The sequence below is a fragment of the Lissotriton helveticus genome, chromosome 5_1, assembly GCF_964261635.1.
Source record: "Lissotriton helveticus chromosome 5_1, aLisHel1.1, whole genome shotgun sequence".
Lineage (NCBI taxonomy): Eukaryota > Metazoa > Chordata > Amphibia > Caudata > Salamandridae > Lissotriton > Lissotriton helveticus.
The window spans coordinates 471,920,380-471,937,558 of record NC_136065.1 but is presented as its reverse complement, the minus strand read 5'-3'; positions in this window follow the sequence as shown (position 1 = coordinate 471,937,558).

The window sequence follows — 17,179 nt, the reverse complement described above, 5'->3', positions numbered from 1 at the left end:
TAGGAAGAGGAACAATATTACCAATATTACTATCTGATTCCTCCTAAACAATACCAGCACTACAGGTATTATGTTGACCCTTCTAGACGGTAATCTCTGGTTGTTATGATCGGCAGATGTGGTCCGATATTGGGGCCATGTTGAATCTCATCTCTGAGGACAATCAGCAGGAATTTCGGAAAATGTTAACAGATGGAGAACACACAGCAGCTGAAACAATAGACTGCGCCATGGACATAGCCATCACAGGCTTTAGACAACTAGCCTGTGCAGCTGTATTAAGAAGCCATGGGTGGCTTTGGAGCAACATCATTTCGTCCAGATGTCAAAAGTCCTGAACATGGCTTATGATGGTGACAGTTTGTTTGGAAAGCGCATCAATGACGCTCATATTAGCCCTTAAACCCGATACAGATGTGGACAAGTGGCTAGGGACCCTGCTGAATCAGAAGGTGCCCTTTCGAGGGGCGTTTGTGGATGGGGTTTCTCTGGGTATAGAGGTGCCTATCAGCGCACACACCAATTTCAGTCCTTTTAACCCCAATATCATCATGGTTACCAGCAACCAGCATATCCACAACCAACTACAGCTGGTTTCTCCAGGCAGGGCTCCCATAGTAAGCCACCATCTCAAGGAAGCAATTTAGGTCGTAAGCAGTGACAGCATTCGGGTACCAGCTACTGCCTTCCCTCCGCCAGTCAGTGCAAACATCTCCAATTACATCCACCAGTGGTGCAGCATTACTACGGACAAATGGATCCTGGATTTAATATCATATGGCCACATTCTAGAATTTGTCCAAAACCCTTCAAACATTCCAACCACGGAATCGCACCCCCTCGTCTTCACTTACTAAGACAGGAAGTGAATATTATGATAAGAAGGGGAGCTATATAGGATGTTCCTGTAGCGTAAAGAGGAAAAGGTTTTACTCTTGTTTTTTCCCGATATGCAAGAAGTTAGAGGAGTGGAGACCTATGACCTCAGAAGGCTCATCAAATTCCTCAGAAATCAAACCTTCAGAACGATTACACTCTCAAATATCCTGCAGTGCCTCAACAGTGGAGACTACATGACATCACTGGATCTCGGGGATGCTTCCTTTCATGTTCCTTCCACCCCAAGCACCGGAAGTTCCTCTGCGTCACAGCAACTGGTACCCATTACCAGTTCTGAGTCCTACCCTTCAGCCTGAAATCCGCTTCGCGGACATTCACCAAATGTTTGCCCCCATTTGCTGCTGCCTTAAGGAACCAAGGTCATCAGGTATTCCCATACTTGGACGACTGGCTCCTAGAAGCTCTAACTTTTCATCAAGCTGCCAAGGCTACGGAAGCCTGCATAACACTGTTTCACAAACTGAGCCTACCATAAACCAACAGACGTCATCAGTTATTCCTAGTCAGACAATGACTTTCCTGGGGGCCGATCTAGACACAGCCCAGAGCAAGGCCTTCCTTTCATGAGACAGGAAAGAATGGTTGCAGACCTTGGCTCTCAGCCTGTCAAAAAACAGTGCACTTCAGTGAGAACATACAAGTCGCTCCTGGACATGCTGTCTTCTGCAATCAACTTAGTGCCGCTAGCTTGTCTTCACATGAGACCATTGCAAGAAGAGGTTCAACTGCAATGGATTCAAACAAAGGGATCCTTCGAAGACGTGATTTCTATCACTCTATGCTTGAGAGAGGCTTTCGGATGGTGGAGCTTAAGGTCGCATCTTTCACACCTTTCTTTTCTGCCTCCGGTTCCAGAATTTATCGTCACCACAGACACTTCTATGGAGGGTCAGGGAGGCCATGTGCAAGACCTCTAAATTTGGGGGAAATAGACCTCATACCAATGACTAATGCATATCAACAGACTGGAAATCAAAGCTATTTTTCTCTCCCTGCAGGATTTCCTTTATCAGATAGAGGGATCGTAGGTGCTGGTCCTGACAGACAACAACACAAGCATGTTTTATGTCAACAAGCAGGGAGGAACCAAGTCTCTTACTCTTTCTCAAGAGGTTCATGAGCATTGCAATTGGTTGACAGATCATGGAATATCCTTAAAAGCTAAGCATGTTCCAGAACTTTGGAATTCTCTGGCTAATGCCCTCAGCAGGATAAAAGGCAGTTGCCACGAGTGGGAGCTGGAGCAAGACCACCTATACAGGATCTTCTCACAATGGGGGAATCCCACTCTGGATCTGTTTGCAACTGACACAAATACAGAATGCCAGTTCTTCGCCAGCAGATTCCCTCTCCCAAACTGTCGGGTGAATGCCCTTTCAATGCGTTGGTCCAGGATATATGCTTACGCCTTTCCCGCCATCTCATTGATTCTGAACGTACTGACGAAAATGAAAGTGGAACGGTGCTGCCTGCTTCTGATAGGCCCCAGATGGCCCAGGCAGCACTGGTTCTTAGGCCTTTTACTCCTCTCAGAAGCCAAATCCACCAGTCTTCTACCGACGCCAACCCTACTAACCATGAACGAGGGCCAGGTGTGTCACCAGGTGTAGCATCTCTCTAATTGCATGCGTGGCTCCTGAATTCTATGAATTTACGGTTCTGAACATTTCTCAGGAGTACAAAGATATACTCGCCAGGTCTCGTGTGGAAAGCACCAACAAGACATACAGACTAAAATGGAAGCAGTTTTGTCACTGGTGCCATCAAAACAAGGTAAATCCATATCTCTCTACTCCAGAACAGATCCTGCCATACCTACTTTGCCTAGCAAGAATAGGCCTGGTGTATTCTTCGAATATATGACGTTACAACGCATACCACTACAACGCATACTTTTACATCCCAGTTTTAACAACGAAAATACCATTACATCGCATGTTATGTTTTGATTGATTATAAATAAAAAATATATATATTTTTGTAAACCATCCCCTGGGACAGGATGCATGGGAAATAGGGATTTTGGGTGGGGGGAGATTATTAATACCCCGGTAATAATTTAATACTCTGGTATTTTTCAAGTACCTGTCTATTAAAATACCTGGGTATTAATAATAAAATCTTTTTAAAATGTTCAAAAAGACGGCGAAAATGAAACATATATTTCCAGCATGTAAAAAAAAAACACTAATGTCAGAGACAATAAGAGATTATACATACAATCATTTTGAAGCACATAAAACGGCAGTCCTTCAACTATTTTTATTACAGCCTCTGAGCCAGCAACTACTCAAAATGGATGACATTGCGAAAAGGAACTTCTAAACAAACCTTTTTAAACATGACAAAATAAAAATACATTCTGTCAGGTTGTGAATCACGCGAAAAAACTGTTTCCAAAACATATTTTCTTTTAAATTCTTGTTTACCCCCAAAAAACCTATAAAAGAAGCCGTCCACCATTTTGTGCTCTGCGGTAAACTGACTTCCACGGTGACCATACACAGCAGGAGTAGCAGGAGAATTTTTCAGTTTTTTAAGTTGAACACTGCCATCTTCAGACCGAAGTAAGTGTACGTTTAAAATAAAACAGCATCAAAATAATAACACCTAAATCACAAGTACTTACAATATAATATTTAGCTTACTTACAGAATATACTGATTTTGAAAACCAGCCACCAATCTAAAGCAGATATTCATGAAATTATATTTCCTTTGAAAAGTAAGTGAATAAAAGAACAAAATGTATGTAGAAGTAAAAATCCTATTAGCCAAAAAAAGCAAGCATTTGCAATCAACAGGTTTCGCATTTACGCGAGTGTGAGCTGTTGGCATTGTATCATTCCGGTACTAGAGAGGGTCAGTGATCTGGCAGGGAAATCAATGTATCCTGATTTTGATAATGAAATAGGAACCCTACATCACAGACTTACCAAGGCTCTGGCTGTATTTTTTTAAGAGTGGCACGAATAGTTTTAGAACTGGAGGTCCTAGGAATTCTTGGTATACAAAAGCATGCAGGGTAGCAAAACAGGTCCTCTTGACAGAATTGAAGGGGTCCGACAATTTACGTATTAGGGAAGCTAGGAAGGTCCATAGAAGTACCATAGAGAATGCTAAAATTGAATGGGAAGTAGCCAAGTGGCAAGAAATCAAGAGGGCCCTTGATCACAAAGACAGTAAAAGTTTTTGGAACCTTGTCCATCATGGGAAAGCAGAGGGTAGAACTACACTTGACCCTAACATCGACGAGGGCACTTGGTTCTCATATTTTAAGGGATTGTACTCTACTTCCCCTTTAGAATCAAATTTAAATAACACCTCAGCTTGCAATTTTAATCCCCGATGCTTACTTGATGCACCCCCATTTGTACTGGGAGAGGTGGAATCCGCCCTGGCTAAATTGCAACCCAATAAAGCCCCAGGATTGGATAAAATCCCGGGTGACTTATTCAAAAGTGAACAGCTAATTTGGGCCCCCTATCTTGTAGCACTTTTCAATGCAATCCAGTACGGTCTTCCTGCGCCGCCGACATGGGCTGGCGCTGAGATCGTCCCAATCTACAAAAAGGGATCCCCATTGGAACCCTCGAACTATAGGCCCATCAGCCTTATCGATGTCCCTCAAAAACTGTATGGGAGGTTACTGCTGGGGAGATTGCAGGAATGGACCGAAGAACAGGCCATATTGACCCCCTTTCAAGCAGGCTTCAGGGCCAAGATGTCCACAGTGGATCAACTATTTAGGTTACAGCTGATTCATTGGAAGCATGTAATACTCGAACAGGGGAGTTTATATCTCACGTTTGTTGACCTAAACTCAGCTTTCGATATGGTTGACCGAGAACAACTATGGAAGATCTTGTACACCATGGGGGTTCCCCCTTATCTCTGTTTACAACTACAACACCTCCATGAACGCACTTTTGCCAGAGTGAGGTATGGAAAAGATGCACAACTGACTGCCCCATTTCCGGTTGATAAGGGGGTCCGCCAGGGTTGTGTACTGGCGCCAAACCTTTTTTTACTTTTTCTCAATGGTCTAGTGGAAGAGCTATATCACTTTGAGGATTTAGATTCCCCAAAATTGGGTTCCCGCAAATTTCCAGCACTGATGTTTGCGGATGATACCCTGCTCCTTTCAAAGTCACCTATGGGGATGCAGAGAGTACTAAGGGAATTTACTGATTTCTGTAAAAAAAGGAAACTCCAAGTTAATATTAACAAAACGAAATACATGGTGTTTAGCGCCAAACCTTCTTCCTACCCGGAACCAACTATGAATGATATTCCATTGGAGCGTGTCAGTGTCTTTGAATATCTTGAACTGACACTGAATGATAAAATGGCCTGGATCCCCCAAATCGAAAAGGCAAATTTGAGGCTCACACAGACTATAGGGGGGATAAGGAAAGTCAACAATGGCTGTTCATCAAGGGCAATAAGTCCCCTACTGGAGATCTACAAAGTGCAAGCTCGCTCGGCACCTGTATATGGGGCGGAACTTTGGGGGCACAGTAAAACTAAAGTACTCACGATAACTGAAAATAAATTCCTCCGAAGTATCACGGCGTAGCCAACTAATACCCCACTGGTCCCACTAAGGATGGACCTGGGTGTCCCCCCTGTTGTGGATCTTATCTCAAGCCGACCATTGTTATACTGGCATCGGCTTTGGAGTACTGAGAAGCTAAGCCACTACAGGGAGGAGCTCAGGTCGTTCCTACAGCTACCAGGAGCAGTCAGAAGAATACCTTGGCTGTCCTTTGTAAAGGACTCCTTCAAGGCAATTGGGAGAGAGGATCTTTGGGCAACCCCGGAGGAAGCATGTGCAATTATCCCGAAAAAAACCTTATCCAAAATCCTGAAAGATTATAACTTGTTGTCTTTAAGCCAAACGTATCCCATCGCAAGCTTGACCTGGGTGTTCCTGGATCACAAATCCAGCTATTCCTTTGAAAAGGCTTTGGATATTATACATCCATCGTCGACAGGGAGGCTTTATCTTCAATTCAGATATGGGGGAAACATCCTTTACAATGCAACTTTTACCACGCAGTGCCTTTACGACGCAACTATTACAACGCATGTCATTGCAACGCATTGCGCTGGGGGGCGCTCTAGGATAGGGAATGGATTTAATTTACTATCCAACACCTTCCCTACTATCCACGGGGACTGGAGTTGGAATAGTAAATTAAACTATTCACTATCCAGCACCCCTAAGCGCTATGCGTTGTAACAGCATGCGTTGTGAAAACTGCGATGTAAAGGCATGCGTGGTAAAAGCATGCGTTGTAATGTCATACATCCCAGATATGGCACCCTTCCGTTACTTGCATTAACAAACAAGTTGTTAGATGATTCCTGCTATCTCTGCCCTGGGTGCCACATGAAGGAAGAAACAGAAGCTCATGTGGTCTTTTTTTGCCCGGCCTATAAGAAGGTTAGGAAAAAATGGAACATACAATTATGTAGGAATCTGGGCATAAGGAACTATCCAGCTACATTAAGAATCCTAAAATCTGAGATGGAACCTCTATTTGTTATTGCAATGTCTAAATTTTTGCAGGAAATGTGGATCAAGAGAGGGCGATTTTTAGAAATCGATGTATAGATATCAAGATTACTTTGCACTTTCCATCTGAAGTCTATGTTCGTTCTTAATCGGCCTCAATATAAATGTTTAATAGATTTTTTAATGATTTTTATACTAATTTATTTTTTTAAATAATTGGGCCTTAAATGCTAAACTGTATGAACTTTGTGAATGCTATGGCCTCTGCTGCTCTTTGTGGTTTTTTCTATCGCCACAATCGTAATCCAAAATATGGATGTTATAATCTAAATTGTTGCATTTTAATCTATGTACTTTATTTTTTTTATTTTTTTATTTTTTTAAAAATATATTTTTATTGTTATTTATCATACAACATAGAGTTCCATCTCTGTACATTGCACTGCGAGGAAGCATTGGTCTGTGCCACAGCAAGTTCGCAACAAGACTTAAACATTACAGTCATATTATGCGTTTCAACCAATCATAGACTACATTGTAAAGAGTATCTGGGCAACCAACAATACGTAAGGTTTAGTTTTCCCTCGCAGCGCGTCATTGCCGGGAGTGTATCCCATCTCCTTAGAGTCCCAGAGCTCGCTCTGGCTCAGGGCGCCCGTTAGGGGCCTCCTACCAGGTTTTGCGCTCTATCCGAGCTCTGCGGTGTAGCTGAACGCGCGTGTTTTTGGATGCCTTTTAAGCGGGTCAGCCCCTTGTCGTCGTGCAGTGCCCGTGTGGCGTTGTGGTGTGGTCGGCTTGCCGCCCCGTTTCAGCAGTGTGCGGCGATGAGCTTTCACCTCTGTCTTGACCTAGATGTGCAACTCTTGTGTCTCGGAACTGTAGCTCTGTCAACTAGGGGGAAATCAGTTGTCTAAACTCAACTGTTAAACATGGGGGGAAATTCGGTTAATGGGGAAGTAATGAACCAAACAATAAGCTAAAGGAAAGAAAAGAAAAAGAAGCTCTGCTCTTCATAATTTGGTCTGTCAGAATCGATGGCCAGGTGTCGCGTCTGTGTGTCTCCGGGGGCAGTTGCTCGTGTGGTCCTTCATTTGTGGCGCGGCGTGTGAGGGGGAGGTGTGGATGTCCCTCTGGTTAGTCTCGCCTCTGTGCCTACTGATTGCACAGTCGTTGTACCTATGAACACATCGGCGTGTGGGGGGAGGGGGGGCAGGGGGGCCCAGCGGGCAGACCGGCCTCTCGCCCACTCGCAGCCATTGGTGTCTTTCACTCGGCGTTCCCTACGGGACGCCGCCCGGTGGTTCCCCTTCTCATCCCATGAGTGAGCCTTCCTGCTGCGGCCCTGCCGTGTATGCGCAGTCTGCCTGGCCCGTCATCTACATGTCTACCCTTTCCCGGTACGCCCGGTTAAAAGACCGAAGGATATCGTCCCATGTCTGCGCTATCGGTATGGCCCGCAAGCCCGCCGTCTCCTCTCTATGGAGTATCGTTCCCTCAGCTATCGCCCAGTAGTTGAGTGAGGTGTGCCAGTGCTGCACCTGCGGAGGGTGTTTATCTTTCCAGTGTCTTGTTATGAGCCTTTTCGCAGTCACCAAGCCCAAGTCCCAGAACCTGGCCTGGGGTTTGTTGTGTTTCGTTCTCTTATACAACCCCAGCACACATGTTTCCCACGTGGACTGCAGCTCCACTCCTGCTCCCTCTGTTAAGAGCGCTGTTACACCCTGCCAATATGTTTGCAACCGGGGGCAGGCCCAGAGCATATGTAGCAAGTCAGCATTCAGTAATGAGCAGCGCGGGCAGCCATTCGTGTCTAGTGCAAAGTACCTGTTGATTTTTTCCGGGGAAAGATACGCTCTGTGCACTATGTACAGTTGTATTAATTGGAATCGTGAGTTACGCGGGATGTTGCGCGGTCCTTCTAGGATCCGTTCCCATTCTTTGTCCGACCACTCACTACCCCTATCAGCTGCCCACTTGTCCCTCAGCTGCTAAGTGACTGTAGAGCCTGTGCTATCCAGTGTATCACGTGGGAGCCATTGCCCATCACGTGCAGGTACTGCAGCAGCAGGTGCGTCTGTGGTTCTTCCGCCATGTCTCCCCAGTGTTTCGTGTATTCGCGGACCAAAGACGCATATAGTAGGAACTGCCCTGCCGGTAGGTCGGCATCCGCAGTGAGCCTCTCAAACGGGAGCAGGGCACCATCCTTGTAGAGGTCCGCCATTGTTTCCATTCCCGCCCGTTCCCAGCTCTCCAGTGCGGCTGCAGTGAGAGTGCCGCCTCCGATAGGCATGCCCAGTAATGGGAACGCGGGGGCATAGGGCTTGAATTCCCGCGTGAGTCTCAGTGCACGGCGGAAACATTTGTACGCTACCATCAGGTGCAGCTGCTTCTGGCAGGCATGCGCGGCTAGAGGGTGGAACAGTGTAAGTGTCTGAGCTTGCGTTAGGGCCACAGTGTCCGAAGTCGTGTCCGCCAGGCCTTTGCCTGCGAGCCAGCCCGCGACCCACTGCAGTTGTGCTGCCAGATAGTAATGTTCTTGATTTGGAACTGCTAGCCCTCCCATTGTCACGGGGGCATATAGCTTCCTCAATGCTACCCTGGGTCTGCCGGCGCTCCAAATGTGCGTCCGGACCATGCTTTCAAGCTCTCTGAAGATCCGGTTGGGGACGTACACTGGTACGTTGGAGTAAAAGTAGAGCAGTCTGGGTAGTACGATCATCTTCGTCAGGGTGATTCGAGCGGGGACATTGAGCGGGAGCGTTTTCCAGAACCCCATTTGGGCCCGTAAGGAGGAGATGGCTCTAACCAGGTTCCCTTCCAGTACGTCCGTTGGAGACCGATAGATGTGGATCCCCAGGTACTTGAAGGTGTCAGCATGCCAGGCTAGGTTGAGGCCCCCCAGGTTCACCTCACCTTCTCGCATATCCGGATGGAATGGGTACACTCCTTACTTCCCCCAGTTTACTTTTAACCCTGAGTGCGCCGTAAAGGCGTCAAGAGTGTCCATAAGGCCCTGCGGTATCCTGGTGAGATCCCTAATGTATAGTAGCAGGTCATCTGCGTATAGCGAAACCGCATGTGTACCATCGGCTAGGGGGATGCCCCATTCCTCGCCCTGTCCCTTCAGCAGCTCCGCCAATGGCTCCATCGCCAAGGAAAAGAGCAGCGGCGACAGGGGGCAGCCTTGCCTCGTGCCCCTCCTCACTGCAATGGCTGCAGACAACAGGCCTCCAGGTCCGGACCGTGACGGTGGGCGTTTGGTAGAGTAAGCTGACCATGTCTATGAACGCCCCTCCTAGGTCGTTCTTCTGCATCACTGCCCGGAGATACGGCCATTCCACCGAGTCGAATGCTTTTTCTAGGTCTAACACCCAGAACGTGGCCATGGCGTTTTCGCATACTCCTGCACCCTGAACAACCGGCGGATATTTTGTGAAGTGCAGCACGTCGGTACGAATCCATTTTGATCTGCATGGACCAGTGCGAGCGTGTGCGGTGGCAGCCTCTGGGCCAGTGTGGATGCCAATATCTTATAATCAGTGTTTAAAAGGGCAAGCGGCCGGTATGAACCCAACTGTGCCCCATCTCTACCTGGCTTTAGTAGGGAGACCAAGGTCGCCTCATTGAGGGTGGACGGCAATGAGGAGTCTTCCAACGCTGCCTCGTACATTTTAATGAGTTCTGGGATTAACAGGTCAGGATATGCCTTATAGAACTCCGCCGGAAGTCCGTCAGGACACGGGGACTTGCCGTTGGACAGCGCCTTAATAACTACTCGGAGCTCCTCCATTGTAAACGGAGCTGCTAACTCGTCTTGTTGGGCGTCTCTCAACACTGGGAGTGGTATCAGTGCTAGATAGTCTGCAGTGTTCGGGGCCGGAATCGGCAAGCAGGAACGGTACAACCTGTCATAGTGATCGGTGAATGATTGGTGTATCTCCTGCTGAGTGCGTAGCATAACTCCCCCCCCACCTTGTATCTCCATTACCGGTTTCGTCCTGTCCTCCCTGCCTATGAGCCAGGTAAGCAACTTGCCGGGTTTGTCTCCCCTGTCATGGGTGCGCGCCGAGTGGGCCGCAAAGTTCAGGCAGTGTAGCCTTTCCAGCAAGCTCTCGTGTTCCGCCTGGATGTCCCGCGCCTCTCCCTCTTCGTCACCCGGGGCCCTCTGTTCGTGCCGCAACAACTCCCCCTCCACCTTTGTTAGGTCTTTCTCTACTTGTCGCCTTAGATTGACTTGCGTTCCCAGGCAGTGCCCTCTCATCACGACTTTGAAAGCGTCCCATTCTATCTGAGGGGTGGACGCTGTGTCCGTGTTTTCCTCAAAGTAATGCACTATTTGCGCAAATGGCGAGTCGCGGAACGGCGCATCAAGCAGTAAGTTTGGTTGCAACCTCCACGTGGGGACCGGGGGGTGAACGTTTGCCCATGCGAGGACTAATATGTGTGGATTATGGTCGGAGTGTGTTCTGCCCATGTAGTGGGTGTCTGTTGCTAGTGGTAATAAGTCTTCGGTTAGCATATACCTGTCGAGTCGTACATGTAAGTCATGTGCCCCTGAATAGTATGAGTATGTTCGAGTGTTTGGGTTACAGTGCCTCCATATGTCCTTAAGTTCCCAGTGTGTTGCCCACGTCGTGAAAGCTTTCATGGCGCCCACCACTGGCGCGTTTGGTAATGGCGGGAAGGATCGGTCCAACGTTGTGTCCAGTACGCAATTATAGTCCCCGCCCAGTACCCAGGGGAGTCCATGCCATGCTAATAGGATCGTCGAGAATCGCGTGAGGAAACCCTGCTGGTCTGCATTGGGGGCGTATACCGATGCTAGTACTATTGGGCGTCCGTCCAATCGTCCTTTAACTACCACCAGTCTCCCCTCTCCGTCGATGTGTGAATCATCTACCTCGAAAGGGACCCCAGGCCTGACCCATATCAATGCGCCTCGCGCGTATGCAGAGAACCCTGTCGCGTATATTTGCCCCCGCCAGCGCCGGCGCAGTGTATGTGCCTCTGGTGCAGCTATGTGTGTCTCTTGTAAAAGCGCGATTTGGACCTTATGTCTCTTCAGGTATGAGTAAATCTGGTACCTGCGCGAGGGCGTGTGCATCCCCCGTACATTCCATGTGCAAAATTTAATCGTGGCTGCCATTGCCATTGAAAACATTCCCGTCCCCCCTCCCCTCAGCGTCGCCAGTCACAACGCCTAGTCCCAGGACACCCATTACAGCGACTCTAACACCTGTAGCTATAACATGCAGAGTAGGAACTGGTGTGTTGTCCACTCTCCAGCGAGAGAAGCAGAGCTTGCAAAAACATAAACAAGAGATAATACCAAAAGGTCGGCTGCTAAACATACAGACGTCCAAACACTCTAACGAGATGATCAACTGTTCAGTTCTGGGGGGTCGCTGTCTAGCGCGGTGGATAAGGGTATCGCAATTATGAAGCAAAGCGAGAATGTGCATTTCGCCCCGCTCAGGGGGAAAATTGTCTGTCTCAGCTGGTCCTGCAGTGGGCCAGGTGAAAGGGCACGTGAAGGGTCTGGTGTTTATCAGCAAAGTTTGCCTGTAAAACAGGCCCGCCAGGACGGCGGGGCGTAGCGAGTTCCCTGCACAATATGTATGGGTAGGTCCAGTTACCTGTAGATGCCGTCACTCATCTGGTCGTTGGTCCTCGCCCGATCTTGGCTTGCTTACAGTACCCTTTGTTGACAAGGGGCCGGTTCATCGGAGAGGACAAATGTAAGCTGCCGTGTTTCCCGCCCCCGTGGCGCCCGGTAGACCCGGGCTTCAAGGCCTCTCCGGCATGCCTCCCATCACCGCCACTCAGGGCGGGCAGCGAGAGGAAGGGGGAGGGCGGGAACAGAGGTGGGGCCATGGTCTCCTGATCTCTATCCAAACAAATCCACAGTCTGTGGTGTAACAACTGGCAATCCTTCTTGGGCCTGCGAATCTGGCAACCCGTAAATTGCCTCATCATCGCTTAACAGTGTCTCGGGACTGTTCGCCGGCAGTGAGTGCCGGGTCGGGGAGTTGTTGATCTCGATTGCCATGCGAAGTGCTTCCTGCTGTTCCCGATGCATCTCCTCCTCGGGAGGGCCTGCGCTTTGTTGCGTTCCCTCTGCAGGCGCTAGTGACGATCTGTTCCTGCGCCTCCGTCTGGAGCTTCTGTTTCTCCTGGGTCGATTCAGCTCCGCGGGGCGTGTGACAATTTTGTCCGTTCCATTATCCAGCCATGCTTCCACTTCCTCAGGGCTGCCGAAGAAGTGCGTCTTTTCATGTGCCACCACTCGGAGCTTCGCTGGAAAGAGGAGGGAGTACGTGAGTCCAAGTTGCCGCAGTCTGCGTTTCACTGCCAGGAAGTTGTGTCTCTGGCGTTGCACTTGAACTGTGTAGTCCGGGAAGAGCATGATGTTGGCATTATCAACCTGGATTTGGTCTAGTTTACGGGTTTCCCTCAACACTGAGTCTCGGTCACGGTAGTTCAGGATACGGATAAGTAGCGGGCGTGGGTTGGAGCCCGTTGAGAGTGGACGCGACGGGACCCGATGTGCCCGCTCCACCACGAAGTGAGGCGACAGCGACCCTTCTGGCATTAGTGTGCGCAACCAGTCCTCCACATGCGTCTCGGGGCTCCTCCCTTCCCATCTTTCAGGCATTCCCACTATCCGGATGTTGTTCCGTCTTGCCCGTCCTTCCGCATCCTCAGCCCTGTCTTCTAGGAACTCAACCCTGTTAAGAAGATCATTCACCTGCTTGTCCGTTTGCGTGACTCGGGGCTCCAGGTCTGCGACCGTGTGTTCCAGGGCTGTGGTACGGTCGGCGAGTTTTTTGTGATCCGCCCTCAGGTGGGTCAGGTCGATGGCAACTCCGTCTATTTTCGCCTCCAGTGACGTACGCGTGGATTGGATCGAGTTGTCTAACCGTTCCATGGCTGCCAGCATCGTGTCTAGCCTGGTCACTATGGGGTCTGTCTCACCCTGTTTCAGTGCTTTGTCCATCTTGCCTTTTGGGTTGGCTCCCCCGGTTCCCGTACGTTTCCCTGCCCCTCCAGACATGAACAGCGTCTTGTGCAGTGGCGGCTCCTCGAGCAATGCAGCTGTCCGTGCTTCTCCCAGATGTCCCTCCGTATCGGATGAGTGCAGGGCGAGGGGCTCTTGCAAGCCAAAACGGGGATGCGGGGCGTCCCCACAGGATTGACTTGTGTTCTCCCGTCTCTTGGGCGCAGAACTGCGTGAACCGGGTTGTGGTGGTGCTCGCGGGCCTGCTGCGGTGTGAGCGTTAATTTGTCCCCTGTCGTATCTGGAAGGAGGCCAGGCGCTACTGTGTCCTGCATGCACGCCCAGTTCCCGGCGGTCCGGCGGATCTCGCCGCGCCCCTTGGTGTTGCCGTGGACCGCGCTACTTGTGCGAACTCCCCCGTCCGATGCCGACCTCCCACCAGTGCTCGTGGTAGCTCAGCTGTCCTATTGCATGCAATCCCTCAGCCGCCTCACTTCCTGCTGTTCCGTGGCACGGCACGGGGCTCCTGCGTGTCCGCCGGTCAGCCCTGTCGCGGCTCAGCGTGGCTCGCTCCAGGCGCACATTTGGCTGCGTCTCAGTGGTCGAGGGATGGTGTCCTGGTCGCGGCTGCACCACAGGGGGGGAGAAGAACGCCCCAGGGGCCGTCGCTATGGTAGCTGCCGTCTCCTCTGCCAGTGCCACTTACAGTGTATCGCAGGCGTCTTACTCCCGACCCAATGCCAGGGTCACAGGTGCCTTGCCCGCCGGTAGGGTCTGGCGCACCCAAGCCTGATATCGCGCCGGTGTGCCCACTCAGTGTTGTAGGCAATACCACCGTGCTATGTGTGGTCCTGTGAGCTCCCAGTGCTGGTGTGTCTGCGTGCTCCACTAGTCCCCCATGGGCACAATGCCTGTATCCTTCCTGCCCGCGTGGCGTTGCAGTCGCCTTACCGTGGTCGGGGGCCTGTGGTCCGCCGGCTGCTGCCCGTGGTCGCTCGCCTCCGGTGCCTTCGCGATCAGGCGTGCATCACGGGTGCTCGCTGGGGCCTCCCACCGTCCCGGGGTCCCTGCCGGGGGCTCCGGTTCCGCCTCCTGCGGGCGGGTCAATGGACCTCAGGTTCCTGGGCTTCCTTCAGCTGACTGTGCCCACTGCCATCGGTCAACCTCGATGTGCCGTGATTCCCACAGCCGGCGCCCTCTCTCGGTTCCCGGCTCACTCACTTGCGAGAGTCTCGGAGCGGCCCCAAAGCGGCTGGTGATCCGATTTTCGGACCGAGGGTTGCACGGGTGTGTGCGATTTTCCACCCAGCTTCCCAGCCAGCAGAGATGCGTGCCTACAGGATAATTTACCCCTTTCGCAGAGGTTTGCACTGGAGCTCCGCTAAGGCGCGCCCAGTCTCGTTGCGCGCTTAGCCACGCCCCATCTATGTACTTTTATGACAACAAAAAGTCGAAATTAAGTTAACATGTGTGAAATGGCAATGCCTTTTATTTATGTTTTGGTTTTTGAAACATAAATAAAACGCATTTCCATTTACAATGCCAATAGCTTAAACTCGCATAAATGTGAGACCTATTGCATTGCAAATGCTTGATTAACTCTTAGTCCTGTCTTTGTAGATCCGAGTTATGGACATGCTTCCTTTTTAAAGGACATGCATGAACTGTGGCTTCTCTTCCAGCCCCTCTCAAATCGCTGTTTTACAGCTGGTGTTTTTAGCTGGTATTTTTCAGCCCACCCAACCCCAGATCCTGGGCGCACGTGTAGAAGAGTGAGTGTGTGAGCTGCATGTCTTCCAGGCACCTTCCAAAACGTGTTACCATTTTGAATGTGTCACAATAAAAAAGAGAAACGTGCAGTGGAAATGCTGTTGGCAGTGAGGTGCCTCTGTGAGGGCACGATCACTTACAATCTTTCACACCACACTCACAGCGGAAGATGTAGGTGGGACAGATGATCTTCTTCCGGTACAATAACTACTCTATGTGAGGGGGTGTAGCTCAGTGGTAGAGCGCATGCTTTGCATGTATGCAGTTCCAGGGTTCGATCCTCGACATCTTCACTACATTTTCTACTTAAAATGGATTTATAGTTTATGTATATTTCTGGGTGAAGTCTACTTAGCCCACAGCCATATATTATTATTATTACTAAATGGATTATTATTATTGATAATAATAATAGTATTCATGGATGTATAGACCTAAACTGATCGAAACAGCTGTATTGGCGCTGGTAATGGCTAAAGAAATTAGAATAATTGAATAAATATCAGTGGCCGGATAGAAACTACCTTGTCTGTTTTCACAGTTTCTCAATCACCCGCACAATGTTAGAAAACTCCGTTTATGTTTCTTTTAAATAGAAAAATCAGTAAATAGAAACCCCCAAAATATGGAAATTGAGAGGCAGTGAACAAAACATACATTCAAAAACACACAGTGAAAACATGCAGCGAGACAGTATGAAAATGTCAGGGTTGGCACAATCGTACATATTAAATAGGACAACATTCAATGTTATACTTAATTTGCAGAATTTGATTGTGTTAAAGTAGGAACACTCTTTAAACAGGCAAAAGAGAAAACAAGCATTTGCAATGCAATATGACTTGAATTTACGCAAGACCTATTGCATTGCATCACGGACAACGGGAGTGGGGGGCATTGGGGTGAAGGAGCAGAAGGGGGCGAGATGGCACAGAGAAAGTAGTGCTCACAGTCGAAATAACACGTAGGTACTGTGTGACACTCGAAGTAAAGGAGACAGTAGCCATGGTAAGGTACTGATGAGGACATGGCCATAATAAGGCGGGACTAACAAGCCTCATAATCAATCAGACTGACGCATTTACAAATTACAATGACACCAGCCAATAAAAAACGTGGGCATAGAGTGGGCAGAGCTTCCACTGAGCTTCTACTCCATACTAGATAACTGCATGCCTCGCAAAGTGAGCAGCGAATGCGCGCTGCCACTATAGGCTCAACCTAAAAATGTAATTACATTTTACTTTTGATTTTAACAGAGATTGGACATAAATCAACACCAAATACCTAGAACAAACGTTTACAGTATCAAATGTAAGTAAAATGTAAAAAATAATCTGAATGAAAAAAAACTTTATTGAAATCAGAAATTATATATTAGCAGACACTAATCAGTAATATGTATTAAAAATTACTCTTTTAACACCTTCATGACTTTACATCAGGGATCAAGCTCAGGGAAAGTGTTGGATGATGGTGGAGGCAAATTTACTATTTCAAGTCCGACTGGTGCTCGCCTTAGAGAAAGTGTTGGATGGTGGTGGGGGCATATTTACTATTCCAACTCCAACCGGTGCTCGCCTCAGGGAAAGTGTTGGATGGTAGTGGGGGCAAATTTACTATTCTAACTCCAACCGGTGCTCGCCTCAGGGAAAGTGCTGGATGGTGGTGGGGACAAATCTACTATTCCTACTCCGACCAGTGCTTGCCTCAGGGAAAGTGTCGGATGGTGTTGGGGCAGATTTACTGTTCCTACTGCGACAGGTGCTCTCCTCAAGGAAAGTGTTGGATGGTGGTGGGGGCAAATATACTTTTCCTACTCCGACGGGTGCTTGCCTCCGGGAAAGTGCTGGATGGGGGTGGGGACAAATTTACTATTCCTACCCCGACTGGTGCTCGCCTCAGGGAAAGTGCTGGATGGTGGTGGAGGCAAATTTACTATTCCAACTCCGACCGGTGCTCGCCTCAGGGAAAATGTTGGATAGTGGTGGA